At 46.6% G+C, this 27,432-nt stretch overlaps 1 long non-coding RNA gene across 1 annotated transcript in view; it reads left to right on the top strand.

Annotated features, from left to right (window-relative positions):
- The first annotated feature begins 17,626 nt into the window (after positions 1-17,626).
- Positions 17,627-27,432, top strand: part of LOC136404092 (uncharacterized) — a 120,759-nt gene continuing 110,953 nt past the window's right edge. The window contains exon 1 of the long non-coding RNA XR_010751228.1: positions 17,627-17,870. This is a non-coding gene — a long non-coding RNA (uncharacterized lncRNA). The remainder of the gene's footprint in view (positions 17,871-27,432) is intronic.

The raw sequence follows: 27,432 nt of genomic DNA, 5'->3' as shown, positions 1-27,432 counted from the left end.
TCCGCTCCCGAGCCTCTGTGTGACAGTGCCCGCTCACACTCTCTGTGACAGTGCCCGCTCCCGAGCCTCTGTGTGACAGTGCCCGCTCCGGAGCCTCTGTGTGACAGTGCCCGCTCCGGAGCCTCTGTGTGACAGTGCCCGCTCCCGAGCCTCTGTGTGACAGTGCCCGCTCCAGAGTCCTCTGTGTGACAGTGCCCGCTCCCGAGCCTCTGTGTGACAGTGCCCGCTCTGGAGCCTCTGTGTGACGGTGCCCGCTTCCGAGCCTCTGTGTGACGGTGCCCGCTCCCGAGCCTCTGTGGGACAGTGCCCGCTCCGGAGCCTCTGTGTGACAGTGCCCGCTCCGGAGCCTCTGTGTGACAGTGCCCGCTCCAGAGTCCTCTGTGTGACAGTGCCCGCTCCGGAGCCTCTGTGTGACAGTGCCCGCTCCCGAGCCTCTCTGTGACAGTGCCCGCTCCCGAGCCTCTGTGTGACAGTGCCCGCTCTCGAGCCTCTGTGTGACAGTGCCCGCTCCGGAGTCCTCTGTGTGACAGTGCCCGCTCCGGAGCCTCTGTGTGACAGTGCCCGCTCCCGAGCCTCTGTGTGACAGTGCCGCTCCAGAGTCCTCTGTGTGACAGTGCCCGCTCCGGAGCCTCTCTGTGACAGTGCCCGCTCCGGAGCCTCTGTGTGACAGTGCCCGCTCACACTCTCTGTGACAGTGCCTGCTCCGGAGCCTCTGTGTGACAGTGCCCGCTCCGGAGCTTCTGTGTGACAGTGCCCGCTCCGGAGCCTCTGTGTGACAGTGCCCGCTCCCGAGCCTCTGTGTGACAGTGCCCGCTCCCGAGCCTCTGTGTGACAGTGTCCGCTCCCGAGCCTCTGTGTGACAGTGCCCGCTCACACTCTCTGTGACAGTGCCCGCTCCCGAGCCTCTGTGTGACAGTGCCCGCTCCCGAGCCTCTGTGTGACAGTGCCCGCTCCGGAGCCTCTGTGTGACAGTGCCCGCTCCCGAGCCTCTGTGTGACAGTGCCCGCTCCCGAGCCTCTGTGTGACAGTGCCCGCTCCCGAGCCTCTGTGTGACAGTGCCCGCTCCCGAGCCTCTCTGTGACAGTGCCCGCTCCCGAGCCTCTGTGTGACAGTGCCCGCTCCGGAGCCTCTGTGTGACAGTGCCCGCTCCCGAGCCTCTGTGTGACAGTGCCCGCTCCGGAGCCTCTGTGTGACGGTGCCCGCTCCCGAGCCTCTGTGTGACGGTGCCCGCTCCGGAGCCTCTGTGTGACAGTGCCCGCTCCGGAGCCTCTGTGTGACGGTGCCCGCTCCGGAGCCTCTGTGTGACGGTGCCCGCTCCCGAGCCTCTGTGTGACAGTGCCCGCTCCGGAGTCCTCTGTGTGACAGTGCCCGCTCCGGAGCCTCTGTGTGACAGTGCCCGCTCCCGAGCCTCTGTGTGACAGTGCCCGCTCCGGAGTCCTCTGTGTGACAGTGCCCGCTCCGGAGTCCTCTGTGTGACAGTGCCCGCTCCGGAGCCTCTGTGTGACAGTGCCCGCTCCCGAGCCTCTCTGTGACAGTGCCCGCTCCCGAGCCTCTGTGTGACAGTGCCCGCTCCGGAGTCCTCTGTGTGACAGTGCCCGCTCCGGAGTCCTCTGTGTGACAGTGCCCGCTCCGGAGCCTCTGTGTGACAGTGCCCGCTCCGGAGCCTCTCTGTGTGACAGTGCCCGCTCCGGAGCCTCTGTGTGACAGTGCCCGCTCCGGAGTCCTCTGTGTGACAGTGCCCGCTCCGGAGCCTCTGTGTGACAGTGCCCGCTCCCGAGCCTCTGTGTGACAGTGCCCGCTCCGGAGTCCTCTGTGTGACAGTGCCCGCTCCGGAGTCCTCTGTGTGACAGTGCCCGCTCCGGAGCCTCTGTGTGACAGTGCCCGCTCCCGAGCCTCTCTGTGACAGTGCCCGCTCCCGAGCCTCTGTGTGACAGTGCCCGCTCCGGAGTCCTCTGTGTGACAGTGCCCGCTCCGGAGTCCTCTGTGTGACAGTGCCCGCTCCGGAGCCTCTGTGTGACAGTGCCCGCTCCCGAGCCTCTCTGTGACAGTGCCCGCTCCCGAGCCTCTGTGTGACGGTGCCCGCTCCCGAGCCTCTGTGTGACGGTGCCCGCTTCCGAGCCTCTGTGTGACGGTGCCCGCTCCCGAGCCTCTGTGTGACGGTGCCCGCTCCCGAGCCTCTGTGTGACAGTGCCCGCTCCGGAGTCCCATCGCAGCCTGTAGCCACCCCTCCCACCTCCTTCCTCTCCCACGTGCTCAGGCTGTGCTCAGGTGTGTAGAGAAGTAGGAACCGGCCTGACCTGTGGTGGCGCAGTGGATAAAGCGTCGACCTGGAAATGCTGAGGTCGCCGGTTCAAAACCCTGGGCTTGCCTTGTTAAGGCACATATGGGAGTTGATGCTTCCAGCTCCTCCCCCCCTTCTCTCTCTCTGTCTCTCCCTCTCCTCTCTAAAATGAATAAATAAAAAAAAATTAAAAAATTAAAAAATAAAAAAAAAGGAAGTAGGAACCGCCCCCCGCAATGAAGCGCAATGGAAGAGGAAGAGGAGGGGACAGAGAACGGCTTGCAGGCCCTGAGCTCTCAGCAAAATGGGGTGCACTTTCAAACCTGAGTGGGAAAAGAAGTTGCAAACATGGAGAGAAATTAGTGAATGCATGTGTATTTGGGGCCATTTGGGAAATGAACAGGTCAGGAGAGGAAGTCTGTTATCTCTAGTTTCCTAGCATTTGGGAAGGAAAATGGTCATGTGCAGAAATAGAATTGTAGTGCCACATAGGAAGTTCGGATAAACACAGGTTTTTCTCATGCTAAGAGTGTCTGGGGTTGCTATTTGTCTTTTTAAGAAACACAGGAATGTCTACACAATTGTAATGTCCATTAAAAAAAAAAAAAGAAAAACGTCCTGACTTTTGGGCAGGTTCTGCTGTTCAGCTGATGAGTTGTGGCACCGTGTGCGAGAAGGGTGACCTTCCAGTGTCTCGGCTGTTACTCTGAACAGAAGGATGTCAATGATGAATATGTGACTGCTGATAGAACAAGTCCATTCCGAAAAGCCCCAGACAGGCTCTGTCCAGTATGAATGGTCTGGTGTTGCAGAGAAGCGGTGAGGGTCAGGCTTGGGGAAAGAGTCAAAATGAAATCAACTGTTTTTATTACAAAATGGACATCCACATCTATCCTTTACACTTGGCTATGTAAGGATGTTGTGTTCATTCCTTCTGCTTCTGCACATTGAGCTTCGGTTTGACTGAGCGAAGTTGTGCTCCATACCTTTCCTCTGTGTTCTGGGGGATAAAAGAGTTAAATCAAGCAGCCCCTTCTTATTTTTCACCTCCTCACCAAACAGCATGAATTAATGAAAAGATGTAAGCACTCAGATCTTTTCTGGCAAGAATGCTTGTTGAAATAATCAATTAACCTTGGAAGATCAAATTGACAGGGCTTAAGTGCAAAGTTATTTAAGATGCCAGATTATCTAGCCAGATGATTGCATTTGTTGCAATGCAAGAAAGCAGCAAGAATGCTTTTGAGAAATTTCAAGGCTTCAGAACGATTTAATGTTATTTCCCCACAGAATTAATCTGCCCATTAGAACATACTTTAACCTCTTACGAGTAATATCCTGGGATAACTTTAATTTACCTCTTTCCTTTATTCATACAGTGAAAATGATCTGAAGACAGCAAACATATAAATTAGTTTCCAGCTTTTGCTTTCATTTATTTTAAAATGGGCTTTTTGAAAATAATTAAATAAAATCTCAATTTGCATCACATATTTATTTTAATTCAGATATTATAAATTTACCAAGGCTCCTCTGGATGACTTTTATTTGCAGTAGACTAAACTTGAGCCGTTGTATATAATCGAGATGAGAACATTTTATTTGAGCATGCTTATATGATGAAAACTTATCATATTAACAACTCCCTCAGCAGTCTGACCATTTTTGCAGAAAATAATTGTACACTCACTTGGCCCGGGGGTCAGGGGAAAATCGCTGAGAAGTAGTGTCCAGTGAGCACACGTGGCATGTGACCAACCTTAGCCAGGTAGTGCTACATCAGCTAAGGAGATGCCAAGTCTATCAGACATAAAGCAAAGATCTTCTTTCGGGTTCGCTCATGTAAGAAGATGTGAGGAGCAGTCGGTTTTTACATGGTGCTCAACTTACTTTCGGAAGTCATTCACGAGATGTGAGGACTGCTGTGATTTGGAACAGTAGCTGTGCAGAAGAGAGCCTAATTCAGTCTCCACATTCTCCGACCCTGGCTAGCTCCATGACGGTTTCTGTTTCTTATGAAAGCAGCCTGCTTATTGGTAATTCCTTTAAATAAAGGAATTATTTTCCTAAGCAATTTGTTTTGATTGTGTTACGTTCTAGCTCGTCCTCCTCTGCTGTGATGAAAGAAAAGCTAATCTGCTGGTTTACTATCTTGCCGCACATAAAAGACAAGTGAGAAATGAAATTTTCGAAAAGCTAAACTCCTAATTTTTGTGACAAAATGTGAATGAGAATGATGAACTTATTCATAAGAGATGAGAATTTTGAAATGAATGATTTATGGGTATAAGCCTTAAAATATATTAATTTAGTATGGAGGCAGCAGATTTAAATGTTACTTAGTAGCTGAGTACAGAGGACGGGCACAATTGTATTGAGCTACAAACAACACACTTAGCCAATTGTGCTGTTTGAGTGAGCCTGACTCTAAGAGCTCTAGGTGTGAAATGAGCCAGTGGGTTCATGAACCGGGGGTGGGGGGGTGGGGGGTGCATTCCGACACGACACAGCTGGTTGTTATGCCTATCTTGATGGTGTTGAGTTTGTAAGTGCACCCCATAAACTGTATTGTGAGCCCTATAGGTCGGACTGATTGATGCTCAGCTCGGCTCTCTGTAAGAGCGCATCTCTAACTATTTCTCAGGGCTTCTCACTCTGGGCACTATTGACATTTTGGGTCGGCTCATTCTTTGTTCTGGGGAACCGTCTGGCATTATAAGATGTTGAGCAGCATCCCTGGCCTCCACCCACTAGGTGCCAGGTGCCAGTAGTACCCATCAGCCCCCCCCCCCCCCCCGTTGGGACAATCAAAACTTTCTCTAGACATTGGCAACTGTCTCCCAGGGCAAAGACCCTAATTGAAAAGCCCTGCTTTAAACGACAACAACCCACAGATGTGAACATATTCACAGGACTCAGCAGAGTTTGACACATCAGAAAGCTAAGGAAACCTGAGATTTCAGGGCCTCTCCCTTCCGCAGGCCCTTCTCGGGCTCTGTATTTAATTTTGTATTTACAAGTTTATGTTTGCTTTTCTCGGTCTTTATTAGAGAGGCCACTCCAAATTCTAAAGCTTAGGTCCCACAAACTCTGGGTCTATACCTGGGTCTCAACCTAGTTGCTATTAATCAATTTACTTTACTGAACAAAAGTCTGTTCAAAATGGCTCCCACTCTTCCTCACAATAGTCACAATAGTCAGTTTGCCTACACATTTAGCTAGTGTGTGTGTGTGTGTGTGGCGGGGGGTAGGGTGGGGGGGAGAGGGGTGACTATCCTGCAGTGAAAATATTCCTAGCCTCATGGAGCCTGAGAAGATTTTGAGCAAAAGAGTCAAGGCCCACCCTGACGTCACCTCCTGGGTTCACCTACAACTTTCACAGGCGAGGAAGCAGCAGCATCCTGTTACCTGGCACCTGAGGACTCCACCCAAATATAGGTTGCCAACAAAAAGGTCTTATGGTTTTTTATAAAGCTACCTTCAGACTAAAGATTGCTTGAGGAATAACCCCAGTCTCTGTCAACAACTTCTTCTGAAAACATAGTGAGGGAGGGGAGTTGGGGTGATCTCTGTGTGTTTACTACTGAAACTTGGTCTCGTTGGTAAAATCAGAGCTCAGGAATATTCAGGTAAAAGAAAGGACTATATGAAAACAACTCTAAACGTCTGACCATGGACCTTATCTTGAAACCTTAAGACTTCTTGATTGTTCATTAACATTAAATTTGGCATGGACAGATGAGGGACAGATGGACAGATGGACGGATGGATGAATGAATAGATGATAGACAGGTGGTTGGAAGGATGAATGATTAGATAGATGAAGACTTGTCATGTCATGTTCACCTTTGGGATTCCTGCCCAGGGCTTGGCTCCTCCCAATGCCGGCATGAAGGATGGCAGTCAGTCCTGTACAGTTAATCCCGACCTAGGCAGGGCCAGGGACAGAGCATGACATGGGAAGGGACCCAAAAAGTGTTCGATGAAGGAAGGAAGGGTGAGGCTTAACAAATAATAGTTATTTCTTTCTCTTCATGGATTAGAGCTGTCTGAGCTTGAAGTGACCTCTTCTTTACTGAAACAATTTTTTCTCCCACTAAATCGTTATCAGAAAGACACTTCTTACCGACGGAGCCTTAAGTAGCTATCACCTCCAATATGGATCGTGAAGCAGCTTTCAACCTTCAGAGTCCCTTTAAAAGGCCATGTTACATTTCCTTTGTACATAGTATGCATGACCCAATGGTATCTGTAACAAAAGCTGTTTGATGCCATGTTTCTGGACCATTTACCAACCATGAATGCATGGTCCTAACAATGCAACATTAACAGCAATATTCCAACTCCACACCACTACTATCTTTGGCCCTATTTAAATCCCCCATTATTTCTGGGTTCTCTCCATTGCTCATAAATTGTATGGCTGGAAAACTGCCAAAGGCAGTGTTTTCTGCTTCCTGCCCCTCCTGGGATGCCTGGGGACATGCATTCTCAGCTCAGGATACTCCCCAAAGCTCAGTGACCTTCAGGTACCAAAAGATCTCCTGAATTCCCACTGCCTCTCATTTATGGGCCAGTGGACATGTCGACATAACTTCTCCTCTCCCATCATTCCATTTCCTGTCTCTGCTGAGGCAAACTTGAACCAAAGCTCCCTCCTCCCCTGGCAAGAGGGACACTCGTCATAGGAGCTGTTTTTGTAGTTTGAGGTGAGTGGCCGGACTCACCCTGTGGACAGACAGAGGCAATGGCTTTCTGTCTGGTTCAGAATTCTCATTATAACCACACTTGGGACCATGAGGCCCATGATGTTTGAACAAGCCTGTGGCCAAGTGGCCTGGGTAATAGAGTCCTTAACCAGCTAAGATTATGCACCTCAATTCAGGGTGTTTGCTGCCAGAGGTGTGGTAGGGTGTGGTGCTCCTGAATGCTGGCATTTCCAGGTGGATGCTAAGACGTGGGCCATGGGTATAGCACAACCAGTCTGTGTGTGTCCAGACAATATGCCATTGACACAGAAATACTGCTGTAAATACCTGAACTTGGAGCAAAAGGCAAAAGGACTCCAAAGCACTTGGGGAGACTTTGACCTCCTCAGGGTGAAGTGCATCAGTCTCCATCTGGGGCAACTGCATGTTCTCCCTCCCGCCCACCTGCCACCCTGGCCGGGGTGGTCTGGCTCCGAGGCTGGGCTCTGTCATCAGCTCCTCTTTTTTTCCTAAATAAGGGACATAACTTTACCTTAGCCTCATCCTCAGAAAGACTCCCATTTTCCCTGGGAGAATGGCTCTAACTTCCCAGCTGAGAAAATAAGTTAAGCCACCCTTCTAGAGAGAGATTTGGGGAGTGACATTGGATTGGAGGGGGTGGAGGAGTAACAAAAATCAGGGAGAAGGCTTTCCCTCTCCTGCTTCTGTCTTTCAGTGTCTGAAGCAACAGGAGCTCCCAAACTGAGAACAGTGATGCTTCTCTGCATCTGGCCCAGGGCTGTCCCCTCAGGTACACTCTATACCTGAGCGCCCGAGTCTTGTGACTGCAGAAGTCACCTACCTGTCTGAGCCTGGTGTCTGTCCTCTTCTGTAAGATGTTCACTGTGACAATCAGGTGCAATACCAAAAGGAGAGCATCAGGTATCCTGCTGGCAGCCAGAGAAGACTCCGTGAATGATATCTGAGTGTTTGCAACAAATGACGTGGAGGAACTGCCTTCGTCCTGTCGGTTCCTACCACACATGGGTCCAAGTCATTTAAGACAGTGATCACACATGTGATACCAGGTAGATCCTTACGCTCACCCCCATTTGCTACATCAGCACCTATGCAGGTCAAGACTTGGGGATCCGCACACCTCCCACAGCCCCAAGTGAGATTTCCGCCCGCTGGCCCAGCTTAGAGGAATATCTTTGGACTGTGTACATTTTGATTTTGTTCATGGTCCGAACTCTTCTCTCAAAATGTCAACACTCACTGATTTGAAAGTGCAGCAGATCACTCAGTGCGTTTCACCAGATCAAGCTCTTCCCAGTAATCTCTGCTAAGGTTTCTTAAAGTTTTAACCACACTCACTGAACCATGGAGGAAAGGGGGGGGGGGGATTGGGTCAAGCGTCTGTATAAGCCCGTTGCTCACAGCAAAGTAAGGTTCCTCAGGCTTCTGGGATGTCCAGCAAGCTAGTTGGGGAGCCCAACATTGCCACGAGGAGGGGAGATTCACACTGAGTTGTGTGTTGGACCATAAAAGCACTTTCGTGCCCACAGAACATGAAGCTCTTGCCAGCTGGGTTGGGAACCAAAGCACTAACGAGGGCTGCATGCTAAATCCTCTTCTCTGAAGTCTGGGTCTTCATTGCTAAAGAACTGCACATTTTGCTCCTGGTAATTATATCAGAGACACTATTTTTACACCTTAAATGTGCCCCTGAGCCTGACACCACAGAAGGGGGGGGGGCAGACGTGCAAAGCAAGTCAGGGCCGTGGGATCATACATGAAACTGGACTCCTACTACAGAAGTCAGCACATGACTCAGCCCCACCGATGATTACCGCCCTGCATCAACAGTCCAGCAAAGCAAAGTACGGACCCTCGCTTTGCCCACCTGCACGATCTTAACATATCTACTGAAAAGCGAGAAGTGCAGTAATATTCACAGGTTTCGGACACATAACGTCAATTTAAAAGGTTTGTTTTGGTTTTGCTGTCATTTTGCACACATTCCTACTAATCCCTGTCAGAGAGCTATAAAAACAAAAACAAACCAACAAACAAAAACCTATTTGATACCCTATTAGGGATGTCAATGATTGTTGGAAATGGGAGACTCACAGAGAAAAATGCTTCTAAAGATGACATTGTGCAGGGTGGGCCACATCATGCAGCCCTTGTTTGGTGGCTGCTCCATGAAAATGCCACCCTTGGGCACCTGGGCCTTAACCACACGTGTGCCTCTGTCTTAGTGGCTCCAGCCAATCAGATTTTATCAAGATAAAAACATGGCCAGCCTTGCTAATGCCTACGTAGCATCTACCACGTGCCAGCACTGTGCTCACTGCTCTCCACAGGCTAACTCAGGCCTTGTAACACTACATAGTAGGGAACATTATTATTACTCCCATTATAGAAGAGCAAACCAAGGCAAGAAAGGTCAAGTGACTTGGCCAAGGCCATCCATGTGTTAAATTGCAGTGCGGCCTAACCGGGCGGTGGTGCAGTGGAAAGAGCGTCAGACTGGGATGCAGAAGACCCAGGTTTGAGACCCCAAGGTCGCCAGCTTGAGCGTGGGCTCTTCTGGTTTGAGCAAAGCTCACCAGCTTGAGCCGAAGGTCGCTGGCTCGAGCAAGGGGTTACTCGGTCTGCTGAAGGCCCGCGATCAAGGCATGTATGAGAAGGCAATCAATGAACAATTAAGGTGTTGCAATGTGCAACGAAAAACTAATGATTGATGCTTCTTATCTCTCTGTTCCTGTCTGTCTGTCCCTGTCTATCCTTCTCTCTGTCTCTGTAAAAAAAAAAAAAAATTGCAGTGCGAAGGTTTGAACCCAGGGGGTGTGTCCCGAGATTGTACACTGGTAGCCACAACAATAAACAACCAACCCCATGTCGTGTTATTAACTAGCCCACACAGAGGCCCACATCTCAGCCTACACACATACAGCCAGCAGAGGTCTAGTCACATTGGGAACCTGGTGCAAGACTTGGCCAGCTGGGCTGAAGAGACATGAAGTGCCCCATCCATCTGGGACCTGTCTGTGCACCTCTTCTTTCTCTGCCAAGCAGCAGGTCGCCCTCTCTGAGTCGCTTTCACCCCAATGAAATGTCTAGGCAGATGGCTCTCGTCTATTGGATATGGCACCACTGAAACAGTAACTGAAAATCCACAGCAATTATACAAACTTTGGGACTTAATGCATGGAGCTGCACCTGTGGACCCTTTGTAAACTTCTTGCGGGCATCCCCTCGAGGGCAGCTCAGCAGGAAGCTCCAAACAGCCCTGCCTCTCACAGTGAGGACACTTCCAGGTAAGGCCACAGGCACCACAGAATGTCTAGTTGAATGACATGGATTGCGCCGCTGCTCTGATGGCTGGAGATGTAAAAGTTGCAGCATTCCCATCCACCATAAACTCATGTCGGTGGGTGCCGGGATCATGCTTCACACACTCCTGTAAACGTGCTCCTGTCACAAAGGAGAGGCAGCACAGGAAACCAGCCTGGAGGGTGGCGGAAAGGGAAAACCTGACGGACTGCCCAGGCCTGAATGTGTCCTACTGTCAATCTTCATCAACAAGCTCAGATACCCAAGAAATATCAAGACCTTGTTCATTTTTACATCCAGCCCCCCAACTCCCAGCTGGGAAAAACGTAATGCTCAATCCTCTCTGGAATCTCCAGAGATTCGTCTCCAGAATGTGTACACAGTTCTAGAATGGCCTGTAAGAGGTTTGTGGGGATTGGGTCTATTGGGGTCAGTTTTTCTGCCTGCTGTTGGTCCTGTGACTCTGTGCTGGGTCTCTGTCACCATCTAAGGGGTTCCTGGTACTTCCCAACCAGTGCTCTCAGGTAGAGGTGTAAGCAAGGCACAGGCATGAGTTTAAGTCTTCTAGTAGGCACACTTTAAAACAAGAAAAAAAGAAATAAGAAAAAGTAATTTTAATTAAATACTTTTTTAATCCAATCTATGAAAAATACATTCTTTTCCATCTGAGACCATGCTCCTTTGTGTTTACCCATATGATTTAAAAACTTATATTAACACAAAAACCTATAAGTGCACATTTATAGCAGCTTTATTTAGAGTCACCAAAACATAAAAGCAACCAATATGTCCTTCAGGAAGTGAATGGATAAGCTGAGGTACATCAGATGATGGAATATTATTCAATGGTTTTTGTTTTGTTTTGTTTTTGGTTGGGGTTTTTTTGCATTTTTCCGAAGCTGGAAACAGGGAGGCAGTCAGACAGACACCCGCATGCACCCGACCGGGATCCACCGGGCATGCCCACCAGGGGGCGATGCTCTGCCCATCTGGGGCATCTCTCCACCACAATCAGAGCCATTCTAGCGCCTGAGGCAGAGGCCAAAGAGCCATCCTCAGCGCCTGGGCCATCTTTGCTCCAATGGAGCCTCAGCTGCGGAAGAGGAAGAGAGAGACAGAGAGGAAGGAGATGGGGAGGGGTGGAGAAGCAGATGGGCGCTTGTCCTGTGTGCCCTGGCCGGGAATCAGACCCAGGACTCTTGCATGCCAGGCCGACGCTCTACTGCTGAGCCAACCGGCCAGGGCCTATTCAATGTTTTTTTTAAAATGATTGATCAAGCCATGAAAAGACAGAGTGGAACTTGAAATGCATATTACTAAGTGAAAGAAGCCAATCAGAAAAGGCTACAAACTGCGATTTTAACTATTTGACATTCTGGAAATGGCAAAACGATGATCACAGTGAAAAGATCAGCGCCGCCAGGGTTTGGGGAGGACAGGACAAACAGGCTGAGCACAGGGGACGTTTAGGACAGTGAAACCACTCTGTACGATATTAATGGTGCCTCTATGTCATTATACATCTGTCCAAGCCCACAGAATGTACCCCACCAAGAGTGAACCCTAATGTAGACTATGCACTTGGAGTGATGAGGAAGAGTCCATTTTAACAAATGTCCCACTCTGGTGGGGATGCTGATAGTGGGGAAGGCTGTGTATGTGTGAGGGGTGGGGTATATGGGAAATCTTTACCTTCCCCTTAATTTTTCCGGGAACCTAAGGTTGCTCCCCAAAAAAGTTTTTTCATTGAAGTTTTTAAAAACACATTTTTTTTTTTGCCTTAACAAGTCTTTAATATCTGACATGCACTTTGTACTCACCAAAAGTCTCAGTTCAGTGGAATTTCAGGTCTCAGTATCCACCCAGGACGAGTGGCTTCCTCCCTAGATGGTTCAGCCCTGCACCCTGCCCCAGCCCTGCTCTGAGTGGACACCCAGCCCTGCGCCCTGCACCCTCTCCCCAGCCCCCTGCCCCAGCCCTGCGCCCTGCACCCTCCCCCCACCCCCTGCCCCAGCCCTGCTCTGAGTGGACACCCAGCCCCAGCCCTGCGCCCTGCACCCTCCCCCCAGCCCCCTGCCCCAGCCTGCGCCCTGCACCCTCCCCCCAGCCCCCTGCCCCAGCCCTGCTCTGAGTGGACACCCTGCCCCAGCCCCCTGCCCCAGCCCTGTGCCCTGCACCCTCCCCCCACCCCCCTGCCCCAGCCCTGCGCCCTGCACCCTCCCCCCAGCCCCCTGCCCCAGCCCAGCTCTGAGTGGACACCCAGCCCCCTGCCCCAGCCCTGCTCTGAGTGGACACCAGCCCCCAGCCCCCTGCCCCAGCCCTGCGCCCTGCACCCTCCCCCCAGCCCCCTGCCCCAGCCCTGCTCTGAGTGGACACTCAGCCCCCTGCACCCTCCCCCCCGCCCCCTGCCCTAGCCCTGCTTTGAGTGGACACCCAGCCCATTACCGCTGGTTGGAGCCCAGAGCAGGGGAACAAAAGGGAAAGAAAACAGGGGTTAAAGGCTTAGAAAACTGTGTGGTCATCATTACAGCAACCTCCTGGGTGTGGTGTTTCTTCTGCATGCCAAATTCATCCTGCCTCTAAATAAAAGCATGGGATAATGAGCCATAAAACCTAAAACACTCAACTCCCTGTCAGGCACAAAGAAACAAGTAAAGTGAGCATCTTTTCCTGCTTTTACCTTTTCTTTCTGAAACACACCCACGGGCAAGCCACTGGTCTTGGAAGTTCAAAGCACATCATCTACGGTATTTCCGGGGGGTTCTCAGTTTTATTTCACGGAGTCCCTCTGGAATAGCGGCGCCTTGCAGATGTTCAGTATGTGCTTGCCCAAGTCAGTGGATCACTGTTATTTTAGAAAAGCCCAATGTTTCAGGGCAATTAAATAAATAGGTACCAGAAATTTTCTTACTTTGCTCTAGAGTAAGGTGGGAAGTTAGTTTTAAAATACATCTAAAACTAATATAATATTATATACCAACTATACTTCAATAATTTTTTAAAAATAAAAAATACAAATTAGGCACAGTAATATATTAACAACAATCTAAAAATAAAATAGACCAATTATAACAATAGACTGTAATAAAAATAAAATAGACCTTTACCAAAAAAATGTAAAATATAGATTATTTACTACTTTACATCTAGAATTCTTATATTGAGCTTTTGACTATCAGCTAAACTGCCCAGTGGAAAAGTAAGGTTGCTACTAATGAGTAAATCTGGTACCAAAACACTCATTTTGGAGGTGACGTGAGCAATAGCAATGATGATCAGAACGCTTACATCCATAACGTCCTTTCTTCCCCAGGCATCTCAGTGACCCCCATGACAATCAATGAAGAAAGTAAAGCTGTCCCTGTGCCAATGATAGGCAGACCTCACAAGAGGGTCCAGCCGGGTGGAGGTCCTCAGAGGCAGGGTTCTTTTACCGGCAGGCCGAGGGCGGGACACGGTCAGATTTCACAGAATTGGCCAGTGAGCGAGACACCGCTCTGGGGAAGCCATGAGGGCTGCGGTCACGGCCTGGGGTTCTGAACCTCACTCGGTTGTGTTCACCACTTCCCCAACTAGGTAAGATGGGTGAGTGGCACCCTTTCTGCTTAGAGCTCCGGAGGCTTCAGGGAGAATGCTCACGGAGACGAACACAGGCCCTGGCACAGGGACCGTGACCACTCAGCAAGCTCTAGGGACCGCAGTTCTCGTGCTGTCCTAGCCACAGCTCGGCCCCACATTGTCAGAAAAGGCCGGGGCAAGCCTGCAATAATTTTAATAATGATAAATGGAAAAGCAAGTTGATTTTTAGGAGGCTGAGAAATAAATAAATAGAAAGTGGAGGATTGGGGGTGGGCGTGGGGGATGAAGCAAGAAAATGAGAGCCTGAGAATGAGAAGGTCTGGACGGCGAAGGGGAACAAGAGAAGCCTCCGCTGCGTGGAAGCAAAGTAAGGGAAGTGCTGGTTGGCGAGTGAGAGGGCAGGACGCCAAGTTCTGTAATAAAGAAGTGATTAATTGAGGCAGCCAGGGAGAGGATTAGAACAGAGAGCTTTTGATATTGTGCGGTTAGGAAGGAAGAATGCAAAGAATTTTAAAGCATATGAAAAAAAGGGAGAAAGAAGAGCTGGAAAAAAAAAAGGAAAGAAAGACTGGAGAACTGATTTTTTTTTAATGGGTTTGCTATTTAATCCAGGCAAGCACGTAGTGCTCTGCGAATAATGTGAATTTCTCCTTTCCTTACTTTTCCTGGGGAAGCAGAAATCCTTGTCTGAGAATCTAGACATCCCAGAACCCAGTAATGTGAAATAAAATTCAAGAAATGCATCATAAAGCCATCATGCTATTCAAGCTTTTGATGGGACTTTCAAAGTCTGAGTGACGATAGCTAAATTCTACCTCCCACACGCTCATTGCAAAAATTCAGATTCTTGTGCGTTATATGTGAAAAACTCAGAACGAAATGGATAACCTTATAAAATTGTCTGCCTAGCTGGAACTATAATGTAAAACAGGCGGAAAAGAGGCTCTGAAATGTTTAGGATAATATGGAGTAAATGGGAGAAGGGGGCTGTGTGTGATGACAGCACGTCAACCTTTGCTGATGGCCTCTTTGGTGGAGACTGACGTTACCTGGAATTTATACTGTTCCTTTCTTCCTAGGAGCCTGAGATGTGTATGTATCTCTAATTTACCTTCAGCAAGGTTACTATTGATGAAATGTCTTATAGGGACATTTCATGTCCCTAGGAAACATGTGGAAGTTGAGGGTATGTAAGTAGGCATACAAAATTGCCAAGACCATCTTAAAGTTGGAATATTAGGAGATCCAATCAGGTCCCCAAAACCTGAAATGGGATCTAAACGCAGCTCCTAACCCGCAGCTAACACCACATCCCCTGAATCTTGGAATGGCCCACTCATTATTTGCCAACTAAGCAAAAAAAATGTGAAACTGCGCATTTTACGGACAGACCACAGCGGTCTGATATATTCCAACGACTTAGGGGGAGATATCTCTTTTTAAGGGTGATGAAGTAATTCAGTATCCAAACCCCTTTTTCCTACCTGGGAGTTAGCCTGCTTGCTTTTACTATCCTCAGCGGCCCCTGCCTGGAAGGGATCAGTGGAAGGAAGTTGAGACATCTGTAGGATGTTATCAGGAGTACAAGCTACTTACAAATGGTACCTATTAGTTTATCATCAAACAGAAAGAAATTCACAAAAATGAAGAATTCCCCAAACCATGGAGTCTCAGAGTCACTGCCAACTTGATAATTTCTTAAGTCATTCAGGATCTGAGAATCCTGTGTACAAAATTAAAAACTCTTGTAGACAAAAATGGATGTTTACTGGACTGTCTATATATCAAAAATAATTATATAAATATTGTTTACTACTGTTTTTCATGGACCATTATGTTTAAAATGTTTTAATGTACTTGGGTGGCTTAAGAGATCCAACACAATCCCAATATGTCCACTAGCTAACCTTGAGCAAATTAGCTTCTTTTCTTTTTTCCCCTTCCTTCCTTCCTTCCTTCCTTCCTTCCTTCCTTCCTTCCTTCCTTCCTTCCTTCTTTCCTTCCTTCCTTCCTTCTTTTTCTTCCTTCTTTTTCTCTTTCTTTTTATTTCTCTTTCATTCTCCCTTTTTTTATATTTTTAGAGAGAGAAAAGGTAGGAGAAGAGAGAGAGAGAGAAGCATCAACTCATTTTTCCACATAGTTGTGCATCCAATGGTTGCGTCTCATATATGCCCTGACCAGGGCTCAAACCAGTGACCTCGAGGTCCAACCAGAGCCCTCGGAGTCAATCGGGCAACCTTGGTGCTCTGGGATGATGCTCTATCCACTGTGCCACCAGCTAGGGCAAGTCAAATTTCTTTTGATCTCAACTTTTTCTCTCTGTAAAATGAAAATGTTAGACCGATTGATTTCAAAGATTTCTACCAGGTTCTATTGTTTCATGCCCTTCTGGACCTGTACCGTCTGGACTCAGTTTACTCTAGAGTGAAATGAAGTCATTAAACTGAATGACCCATGAGCCCTTTGGCTGCCAATAAAGCCAGTGCTGTGGATTCCATCAACCAGTCTTTTTAGACACGAATACAGTGATTTTTGTAAAAATCGCCGGTGTTTAAATTTCAGATAAGTACCAGGAGCATATGCACCCTGTGACATCACAGACAGGGCCTAGCACATCTTGTCCCACCTGTGTCAAAAACAATGGCCAGGACAGAGGAGGCCTAAACAGACATTTGACCAAATGAGAAGGTGAACAATTACTCTCTGTTTTTCCCTGTAATGGCAAGAATCACAGTTAAAGTGCGAAATTGTTTTCCCTCTTGGTAGGAGTGTCTAAAAATGTTTTACCCGAAAAAAACCAATATGCAAAAAGTGCTTTTTCCTGAAATGTGCAGGGGAAGTAAAGAGGCATACAATTTATAATCAGCAGGGCTCTTTTTCCACAAATGCAGTGGAGTCATTTTGCTGAAGAAATACTTATCTGCTGAACATTAAAGATTAAACAAAAAAGCTGTGCCCGCCAATAAGTGGAATGTAGAGTCACGCCGCCCACCAGAGAAAACCCTCCCAGCCCCTACATGGGCACATGGAGGTCATAATGGACTTTTCTGAAACTTATGGAGACTGTTATCAATGGGGGAGACTAGTGGCCTCTAAAAGGAAGATTCTGGAAACTGTCAGTAGGGTTAGGGTATACCTTCTACCTAGGAGTGTAGGCAGCAACGTACATCGGCTGGCCACTGTTTCCCAAGGTAACCTCCCAGAAGTTCCTCCAGGTACAAATCAGGGGTGATAGATGAAAAGGAGACCATGGGGGGGGGGGGCGCCTTGGCCGAGCCTTCGTCACATTAACTCTGATGGGGTTGTGGCTGATTTCGGTTTTCCCTCCCCAGAACTGGGGAATGGTTGCATCCAGTGTGGCCTCGCTGCCCATATGCCATTCAGCTCCTGTCTGCCTTTTTGTTTACACTGGGGACACAATAGAAGCTATAGTCCTTCCAATACATCATTTATAAGTGTATTCTACCTCTGAATGTACAGACAGAACTGGCTGTGGGTGAATAAGCTCTGTGAATATTGCCAAGACACTGTGCTTTGTTCAGCATTATTCTTCACAATAGATACCACACTTTGGAAGTAATTTTAAAAAGGGAATCAAAATAGTGGTACTTTTAGCCTTTGTTTCTTTTATACCACACTGCATTCTCTGTCTCTCATTCAGCCGCTCCCATTATACTGACAAATTAAATAAACCACTCCATTGCAGAAAGGCTCGGGCAGGCAGGACTTCCCTCCACTGCAGTCCCGGGAAGTTGAAATAAACATTGAGGCGGTTTCTGCTAGCAATTTCAGCTAATTTTTCTCAAGGAGCAAAAAGAAAAAAAAAAAAAATGGGGGTGGAGGACTTGAGGATTTGAGTTGGCCAGCAGCACCTGAGAGCTGGCCTCTGCACCAGGTACTGGACCGCCGCGGCGAGGGCTGCCTTTCCTAGCTGTGCTGAAAGTTCCTTCCTGCTGAGGGGCCCCTGGAAGCGGGAGCAGGTGAGTTACAGGAGGCGCTGGGGCAGCAGAAGCCCAGTAGCGAGGGGGCCGGCTGGGGGGCACCCTCAGAGCTGAGCAGCTGACGGCTCTGAGAGGTCCAGAAGTTTCCTCCTTGCAAGCATCTTGGCTTTTCTCTCCTTTTGTAAGGCATAATTTATTCATACATTTGCTGAACTGCTTCCTAAAGAGAGTGAGTCACCCAGGTGCAGAGAGAGAGGGAGAGCCTCCCTCTCTCTGTCTCTTCTCCGTGTCTCTCTTTCTCATTTTCTTCTCTCTCTCTCTCTCTTAAAGATTACCTTGACTTTTAGAAGTTTTTTGTTTTGTGTGGTTAACATCTATTTTTGAAATTCGGGCAAAGGAGAAATAGAGGATAGGATTTTTGAGTGTGGTATTATTTTGGGTCTTTCTAAGATCCAAAGATGCACTAGAGACAGGAATGTAAACTTTGGAAGATGCCCCCTCTAACTTTTGGGCTGAAAATATTTTCATTTTTTCAGGAAAAAAAAATGATTTTATCCTTGAGAAGAAAACACTTTTAAATTTAATGACTGATTATTTTGAAGAAAAAAAAGGCACAGATCTACTTTCAAATAGAGTGCACACTGGAGTCGTTGTGGAGGAAAACCTGGGTTTATTATCATCAGGAAGGTATAAAATGTGGTGTCGCTCTTTCTCTAGAAGTAGCTCTGGTTTGACTTGGAAAATTGCTATGAATGTTGTAGAAATCATCTTCCAGTATCTGTGCTGGGACCCCACAGCCCCGCACCCCTCTTCCTCCCAACCACTCTTAGCAAAATAAGTGGAATCGGTGGAAAAGGCGGTGTCAAGAGTGCTTGTTGTCAGGGATCTCAGAGGCAGCCCGACTTCCTTATGAAAACAGAGCTCCAGTAAATGCCAGTTCCAGGAGATGCTTTGAAGGCTCCAGCCACCAGCTAAGATGACCTCATTTAAAATGCATGGTGGCTCCCGTGCGGAGTGGGAAACTCTGTTCCAACAGAGGCATCCCCTGGCTTCGAAGTCAGAGGCCACTGCAGGCAAAGGGAAATATTGAGCCAAAGAGTTTGAACAGAACCATCAGGGTTCATCTTTTATTACCAAAGAAAGACTTGAAAAAACCCAGGTGAAATTTTCTTCCATTGTCTAGGAAAATTCTCTGTAATTTGCCCCCAGGGAAATCCAAGTGCCTTGTGCCTGGGGCCCCTGCCCCACCTCCTCTGTTCTTCTTTCTCCTCCTCTCTCAGGGTAAATGTCTCCCTGGTCCCTGGAGAACGGAGTGGGCGAGCAGGGGATGCTGAAGGTCAAGGTTGCCCACTGTGGCCTGACTTTTAAGCTAAAGAGGTTTTTCTCTCTCTTGTTGCCATGTCAGGTCTGATTTGGCCGCATTATGCTAAAGGGGTGGGCCTGCTCCTGACAGGAGGGGGTTAAATGAGATTACAAGCTTTAGAGGCTGTCAGCAGCTCCTGCTGCCTGGGATGTTAAATTGCGATTTAATGGTCAGCTTTATCTGTAGAGTATTAGTGGAAATCTGCTGTTTTCAGCAACTTAATTGGCACTGTGTTTGCAGGAGTTTTTCGGGAGGTAGGAGAGTTGACCAGATTTTAATGCTGAATTATTTAGAGATCACACTGGCAGGATGTCAGTGGAAGGCTGGGCTGCGTTTTGTTTTTCTGAATCATGGAAAGCTTATGAATGGGCAAGGTGCTGGGTTCTGCTGTGATACCTGACACTTTCTAAAAATATGCCTGGGGTCTGATGTCATTTATTTATTAGGCAGAATAAACAAAGAGTAACAGTTGCTATCACAACGTATGTGCGGTGCCTGATGGCTCAGGGTGCTGAGGATCTCCGATAGAGAGACAGGGAACTCCAAACAAAGTGAGTGTGTGTCAGTCTGCCCCAAATTTTAACAGAGCAAAGCTAGGTGTTTCTGTGGTGAGTTACAGGTGACCAAAGCAGCACAATTTGGTGTAACAGCAGGGAAGTGTGTGTGCCTGTGTGTGTGTGCGCGTGTGCCTACATCCATGCCTTCACATGTGCACATGCGTGGAGGATGGAGCATACTTTGCAGAGCAGCACGCTGGTTTGCCCATAGTCATGTGCGTAAAGGTTGAACTGGGTGAAATCGTGAACATCCCATCATGTTAGCCCCAGAAACCCATTAATTACCCACTGTACCTGCCAACCTGTTCAAAAAGGGGGGGGCCATGTGTAATTTGGTATTTCTACACACATACCCACAGAGGGCAGGGGACTTGCTGTCTTCTCAGGAATAAACTGCAGGAGAGAGTTTCTCCATGGGGGGGGGAGGGGGGGGGGCTGCAGGAGCCTGAATGTTAGTGTTGCTTGAAGAAGCCTAGGTGGTGAGTAGGGGGGGGGGGGGGGGCACGGGCAGGATGGCTGGAGAAAAGAAAAAAGGCAGAAGGAAGAAAGAAAACAGAGAAAGTGTTTTCCCCGCAGACATCTGCATTGTCTGTTCCCAGTTAGGGTCAGTCCGGAAAGTTCAGGATTAGTAAATTTAATATCCTGTCAAAATTCTCATGATAATGAATCCCGCCCGGCCGGCTGGCACAGCAGCTAGAGCACTGCAGCCGTCGAGATAGCGCAGCTAATTTATGAGCAAGAGATTGTGCTGTGCTGGCACCAGCAGGCCGCCCAGCTCAGCCGAGGGGCGGTCCCGACCGCCAGTGGCGGCTCTGGCTGTCCCCGATCTTGCTCAGCCCAGCCGCTCTGAAGTGACCCATTTGTTCCTCTTTCCTGCAAGCCCTGTTTGTTCTTAGGAGAATCGGAACATGCCTCGTAGGAAAATAGAATTCTAATAGGATCTCTCTCCAGCCTCTTCTGACTTCGATATCTTGAAACCAAAAGCTAGTGTAGAAGGATGGACTCAAAAGTTTCAGAGCCGGGAGAGAGGAGAAGATGGGTGAGGAAAAAGGGAAAACGGGCCAAGAGAGAAGAAATCGCCGATGCTTCGGCTGCCTCCTGGTAGCCTGGCCTGGGCAGTGTTCAGGCTGCAGGGGTAATGCAAGATGTTGTGTCCCTCAGCGAGGAATACAAAAACGAGAAAGTTCCTGTGCAATTTGTTCAAGGCTCTGCACCTCTCTAAGCAGCTGTCAGATCCGTACATTATGGTACATTGAATCTGAATGAGGCTTTCAACATCAAAACCTTGCATCCATTATGATATCATCTCCCGCTCTAAGCCGTAATGCTTATTAATTCTGCACCCATACTCTCCCGGCTTCAGCAAATGTATTCCATCAGCCTAGCATTTAATTTAATTAGTACAGCTGGGCTCTCATTCTCCTTTCTGTGTCAGAGGTATTGTCAGCACGTTCTGCTGTAACACAATTACTGATTGCTTTTAGATAGGCAGAAATATGATTAGGGTATTGGGTGACTGTATCATAAGCCTTATTAGATTCATTTGAAATCTGGAGATAAATAGGAAACTTTTATTTGCAGTGTAATGAGATTATGCTTATTAGGCCAAGACCTCACAGCCTTTTGCAAAGAACACTGTATCAGTCGGATTATACTCTGGGAACACACTCTGCTCCCAGCATCCGAGGCATTTCTGAGCGCCTTCGAGACTTCACTGTTGTCAGACTGTATTTAGGATTATGGCCACCTTGTATCTTCCTCGTGATAAAAGACATGGATATCCCTCTTCCTTCTCAAAGTCTGATGAAATACATACAGCTTGAAATGGGATTTTATTTTCTAAGAAATGTTTTGAAAAATCCGCGTACTGCCTGAAAGAAATGATACTTTTCAATGTATTTATTCGCTCTTAAAGATGTTTGCATGTATTACATGTCGCTTACAGAGATTGGCATATAATGAATGTCTTAAAAATCCCTGGTGCTCAATTTCTAAAACATTTATCACTGCTGTTATTGTTTTTGATAACAGCTAGTACAATTCCAGAAACATTTATATATTTTTTCATTGGTATTTATTTGATAATCTCAAATTTCCTCTATTTCTGGAGAGTTTATGCCAGAAATTTCTTCTACCAGGATAAATCACTTTTGAATAGTGTGGAGCTACCACGAACAGGCTAGCATAATTTGAGGAAACAACTGAAAGAGAAAGAATGTAGGATGGCAATATATTTAACTGAGCTGAAATTGGTTAAATATACTTTTTGGTTATAAAATACAATATTTCTATACCCAAGGAAAAGAATCACGATTTTTCCTAGTTATAAAAGTTTTGGAATCATAGGTACATTTTGCTTCAGGAAAATTCAACCTTTAATATCAAATTTTGTAAAATATATGTAACTAAACTATGACTTATCTCCTACATCACTCTCATTCCCCACTCTGCTTCATTTTTACTAGATAATTGGTAACATTATTTGATTTAAATAATTCTAAGTAAATTATTTTCATGAATTCATTTATTGGACAAGACCTAGAATATACAATGTGTGAGGCTTGGTGTTACCTTATACAAAACAAGGAACATCCATTTCTAAGTTAAATATGTGGGCAAATCAAGATATATAAAAATGGAAACTGATACTGGCTAACCGAAACTGGAAGCCAAAAAGGAGGTGGGAGTTTGGGGACAGGAAGAATGGGTTGTTATTGCTTAGTGGATACAGAGTTTCTTTTTGGAGTGATGGTCAAATTTTGGAAATAGAGGTGATGGTCCTACAATGTTAGGAATGTAATTAATGCCAGAACTGAATACTTAAGCATGGTTAAAATGTCAAATTTTATGTTAGGTGTTTTTTTAGAATAACAAAAGAAGAGAGAGAGAGAGAGAGAGGGCCAGTGTAAGCCCCATCAGCTAGAGTTGCAGATTATGGAATACCCTGTGGTTAGTGACTTCCTACTTCCACTGGTGGATTTACCAATGGCACTGAATTTCAAATTCTAACCTAGTGAGCTTTACACTTATTCCTGCAAGTTCCATCTGAGCATTTCTTGCCAAATAAAGCATAAGAAATTCCAGTGAACATTTGTTCTTTCTCCAAAACAATCCTTGACAAAGATCCTGCTTGGCCTTGGAAAGAATTCTTGGTAGCATAATTTGTATCCAGAATTAAAGGAAGATCCTTGACTCTGTTCCAAGATTACTATTCAGTGAGAGAATAATAAATAAGATATGGAGAAACATCCAAAATGTTTCAGTGACTTTATGTTTTTAAGCATACCAAGAAAGCAGCTGACAGTGTGCTATATACTATTGTTAGGTTTTTGTTTTGGGTTTTGTTTTTTTTCAGCTTTATTGAGGTATAATTGACAAATAAATTTTACAAATAAGTTATTTAAAGTGTACATTGTGCTGACTTGATATATGTGGGTCTTATGAAAGGATTCCCGCCATCTATCTAATTGATTAACACATCTATCTTTATGTGTATGTTTGAGAATATCTGAGTTCTACTTTCTTAGCAAAGTTCAATTATACAGTGCATCCGTAAAGTCATGATGCACCTTTGACCGGTCACAGGAAAGCAACAAAATACGATAGAAATGTGAAATCTGCACCAAGTAAAAGGAAAACTCTCCCAGTTTCATACCTATTCAGTGCAGTTTGATGTGGGCTCACGCACAGAGTTTTTAGGGCTCCTTAGGTAGCTATCCCGTATAGCCTCTACAGACTCGTCACTGACTGATGGCCTACCAGAACGGGGTTTCTCCTCCAAACTGCCGGTTTCCTTCAACTGCTTATCCCACCAAGTAATGTTATTCCTATGTGGTGGTGCTTCGGTATAAATGCGCCGATATTCACATTGCACTTTGGTCACAGATTCGAATTTAGCGAGCCACAGAACACACTGAACTTTCCTCTGTACCGTTCACATCTCTACTGGCATGGCCATGGGCTGCTCCGCTGTATACACGGTGTTACGTCATCATCTGTGCATGCGCACATGCTGCCACATCATCCTACAGAAACTGGGAGGGTTTTCCTTTTATTTGGTGCAGATTTCACATTTCTATCATCTTTTGTTGCTTTCCTGTGACTGGTCAAAAGTGCACCATGACTTTACGGACACACTGTTATCAACTATAGTCACAATGTTTTATATGAGATCTTCAGACCTTATTCATCTTATAGCTGAAAACTGGCACCCTTTTACCAGTCTCTCCCTCTGCCCCCAGTCTCATCTTTGAACAGGATGAACTGAAGTGGTGGCAGGTTCGAAATTCAGAGTGTAGACATGGGAAGAAGTAGAACAGGCTTAGCCCACAAGGGCGTCAGCAGCCAGAGCGAGCCCTCATCTTAACCAACTTACCCTTAAAGACCCTCTTCAGTCCTTCAGTGAAGTATGTGCACACACTTGTACAAGATGTACTTGTGTTTGCTCTAACACCTTTTTTTATGCCACACGCAATTGTTGTAATCTGTAATTTAGCTAACTATGATGTGAGCCATTGAAATATGAGTGCAAAATAGAAAAGAACTGGGTTTTTTTTCCTATGAAACTAAATTGAGCACTTTGGAAAGACTAGATAAGAAAACAAGTTTGCATTGAAAAATATAGAATTACCTATAGATGAGAGCAATGTCGGTTTTTAGGTAAAATCACTGAAACCTAATATACATTCAGATTGCTTCACAAGTGGTTTTAATTGTTTTACTTTAAAGAATCATAGAAGATGCGCTTTATAGATAGATACTGTTTATGCTAGAAAGAGGATTCTGAAAGGCAGTCAGCAGCCTGGGCCCAAATCAAAATATCCACATGCTTAATGTTAAAGTGCTCCAAGTGTATATATATATATATATATATATATTTTATGATTCCCTAACTTTAATACATGTTTCTGATTACCAACCAATTTCCTGTCCCAGACGTCATCCTTGAGGACCTCTACGCTGGGGGAAGTCGGGAAGGCTTGGCTGTGCTGTGCCCTCCCCTCCAGACCGGAGTTCCGAGCCCAGGAACTTTCTGGTGTCCTGTGGAGGTTGGCGGAGATTGCCACTTGGGGGTGGAATAAGCAGGTATGCACAAGGAAGTGCCTGACAGAAGCATAAGTGGAAGGGAGCTGCGGTCCTAGAACGGGGCAAAGAAGGGACTGGAGTGAAGGGGGAGAGAAATAGCAACAGGCAGCAGCTCAGGACCCTCAGCCACTTTCTAAGGAAAGCTTCGCTGTTCTTCTAGAAAATACTCATTTAACCATCACTTGGATCCATGTTCTCCCTCTGCTTTCCTAATCAGTCTCAAAAGTGAGAACTTTCCAGGTAAATGGAGGAGCCCACACAACCGAGAGAGCTTAGAGCAGTGCTGGCCTGGGTCCCTAACCCAAGCTGGCCACCGGGTCAATGTCCTTGAGCTCCATCCAGTTCTTGTCGGCAAAGGACAAGATATGCCCCAAATAACAAGGGCTGAATCTGATCTCTGCATCTGCACCGTCCTTCCTGCACTAGTGCCACATATTCTGTTGTCTCAAAGAGCAGTGGTCCCCAACCCCCGGGCTGCGGACCAGTACTGGTCCGTGGGCCATTTGGTACCAGTCCACAGAGAAAGAATGAATAACTTACATTATTTCTGTTTTATTTATATTTAAGTCTGAACGATGTTTTATTTTTTTTAAATGACCAAATTCTCTCTGTTACATCTGTCTAAGACTCACTCTTGATGCTTGTCTTGGTCACGTGATACATTTATCCATCCCACCCTAAAGCCCGGTCCATGAAAATATTTTCTGACATTAAACCAGTCCGTGGCCCAAAAAAGGTTGGGGACCACTGTCATAGAGCTCAGGGCCAGAAAAGAAATGATCAAGTCTCTTATTTATTTTGACTTCTTACAGCACTGACAAAGCTTCTGCTGTGATACCTGGGCTAACTTACAAAACTTCTCTGTTTTCTCTCTATGTTTCACTAATTGGGAAATGAGGCCATAATAATAGCTCTGTTGCAGGGGTAATGTTAGGGTTTATCGGTAGTGCTGAATGCTGCAGATAGATGACACAGATTTATATAATGCATAAGTTATGTAACATGTGACGCAAGTGTGCACATGTGTGCACCTAGATTCACGCACACAGGCAATAACTCTAACACCACTATCCCAGCACAGAGCTACACTCACAATCAGCTCTCTTTCATCTGCCATGGCTGCTGTAGCCTGGCTATTTCTACACTCATGCAGAATAACAAACTACAAAGAAAACGTATTCAAACTACTTATTTACATTCAGATACGTGGAAGAAAAAAAAAAGGCATCATATTGAAGCATTTTACTTTAACTGAATCCAGTCAAGCTAATCTGTTGTACAACCACAGCATAGTCTTCTTACTTATTTGTGTTCACCAAAGAGGAGAGATTTTGAAAAAGAAAAATATAAATTAAGATAGGCAATGGTTGAGAGCACTTATTCATTTGTGAGTGCTACCTCAACCAAATACCACACATTGATGGCTTAAACAATGGAAATTTATTCTCTCACAGTCTGGAGGCTGGAAGTCCAAGATCCAGGTGTCAGTAGAGTTGGTTTCTCCTGAGGCTGTGAGGGAGAGTCTGTTCTGTGCTCTCCCTCAGCTTCTGGGCGTTTGTTAGCAGTCTTTGGCATTGCTTAGCATGTAGAAGCACCCCCTCAATCTATCTCTGTCATTGCATGGCCATCTTCTTTGGGTCTGTGTCTCCATGTCTCTTCTTATAAGGACACAGTCATATTGGATTAGGGCTCATCCTACTCCAGTGAAATCTCATCTTAAGTAATTGCATCTGCAATGTCTCTTCCTCCAAATAAGGTCACATTCTAAAGTACTGGGAGTTAGGACACCACATGTGAATTTTGGAGGGACACAATTCAACTCATGAAAAAGCAGAAAATGTTTTGTTCTGAAATAATGAATGTCACAAAGAAATGTTAACAGGAAAAAAATCACCACATATTATAATTCTTTGGTACATTTTGAACAGCCCCAACAAAGCTGACCTGAAGCTCCTACAAACTTGACAACAGTGACTGCTGTCCCAGCCCTCTGCCTTATTATGAAAATTCTTGGTGGTTTGTTACTTTTCCCCTGAAATAAGTCAGCAATCTTGGTCTATTTCTAAGAAAGTCTGCTTTGTGGGGGAAATCAGTAGAAATGGACAATGGACAGAGGCAAAGACTAGACAGCAGTAGCCATCTAAAACCCAGATCACCCAGAGAATGGGTAGAACTTGAGAACAAGGCTAGCGACTTTGAAGTTTCCATTTAGTATAGGTATACTCCAGGGCTGGGATTCTCCACCCTGTGGACCTCCAAAGCAGCTTTCAATCAATGTCAGATGTGGACCCTGACTCAGGCCCACTAAACCAGACCCTGCCTGGGGAAGGTCCCAGCATGCATAAAGGGTAATGGCTAGCCAGGGAGAGAACCATGGCAATAGGTATAAGGGTCTGGTGACTATCAACATTTGGCTCCCGGAGGTAGGATTCAGGAGCAGTGAGAGAGGTTCCCACAGCATTTCCTGCCTCTCACTGAAAGGACTATCACCCCCTGGCAGCAGCTATAGATTAGGGCCCATCTGGCACTCTGATGTCTTCCAAACCTCCATCTGAGTCACCTTCCTTTATTGGTAGCCCCATTGTCTAAATTTTTC

Source organism: Saccopteryx leptura, chromosome 4 (assembly GCF_036850995.1).
Source record: "Saccopteryx leptura isolate mSacLep1 chromosome 4, mSacLep1_pri_phased_curated, whole genome shotgun sequence".
Lineage (NCBI taxonomy): Eukaryota > Metazoa > Chordata > Mammalia > Chiroptera > Emballonuridae > Saccopteryx > Saccopteryx leptura.
This window is presented reverse-complemented; position numbering and strand designations above follow the sequence as displayed.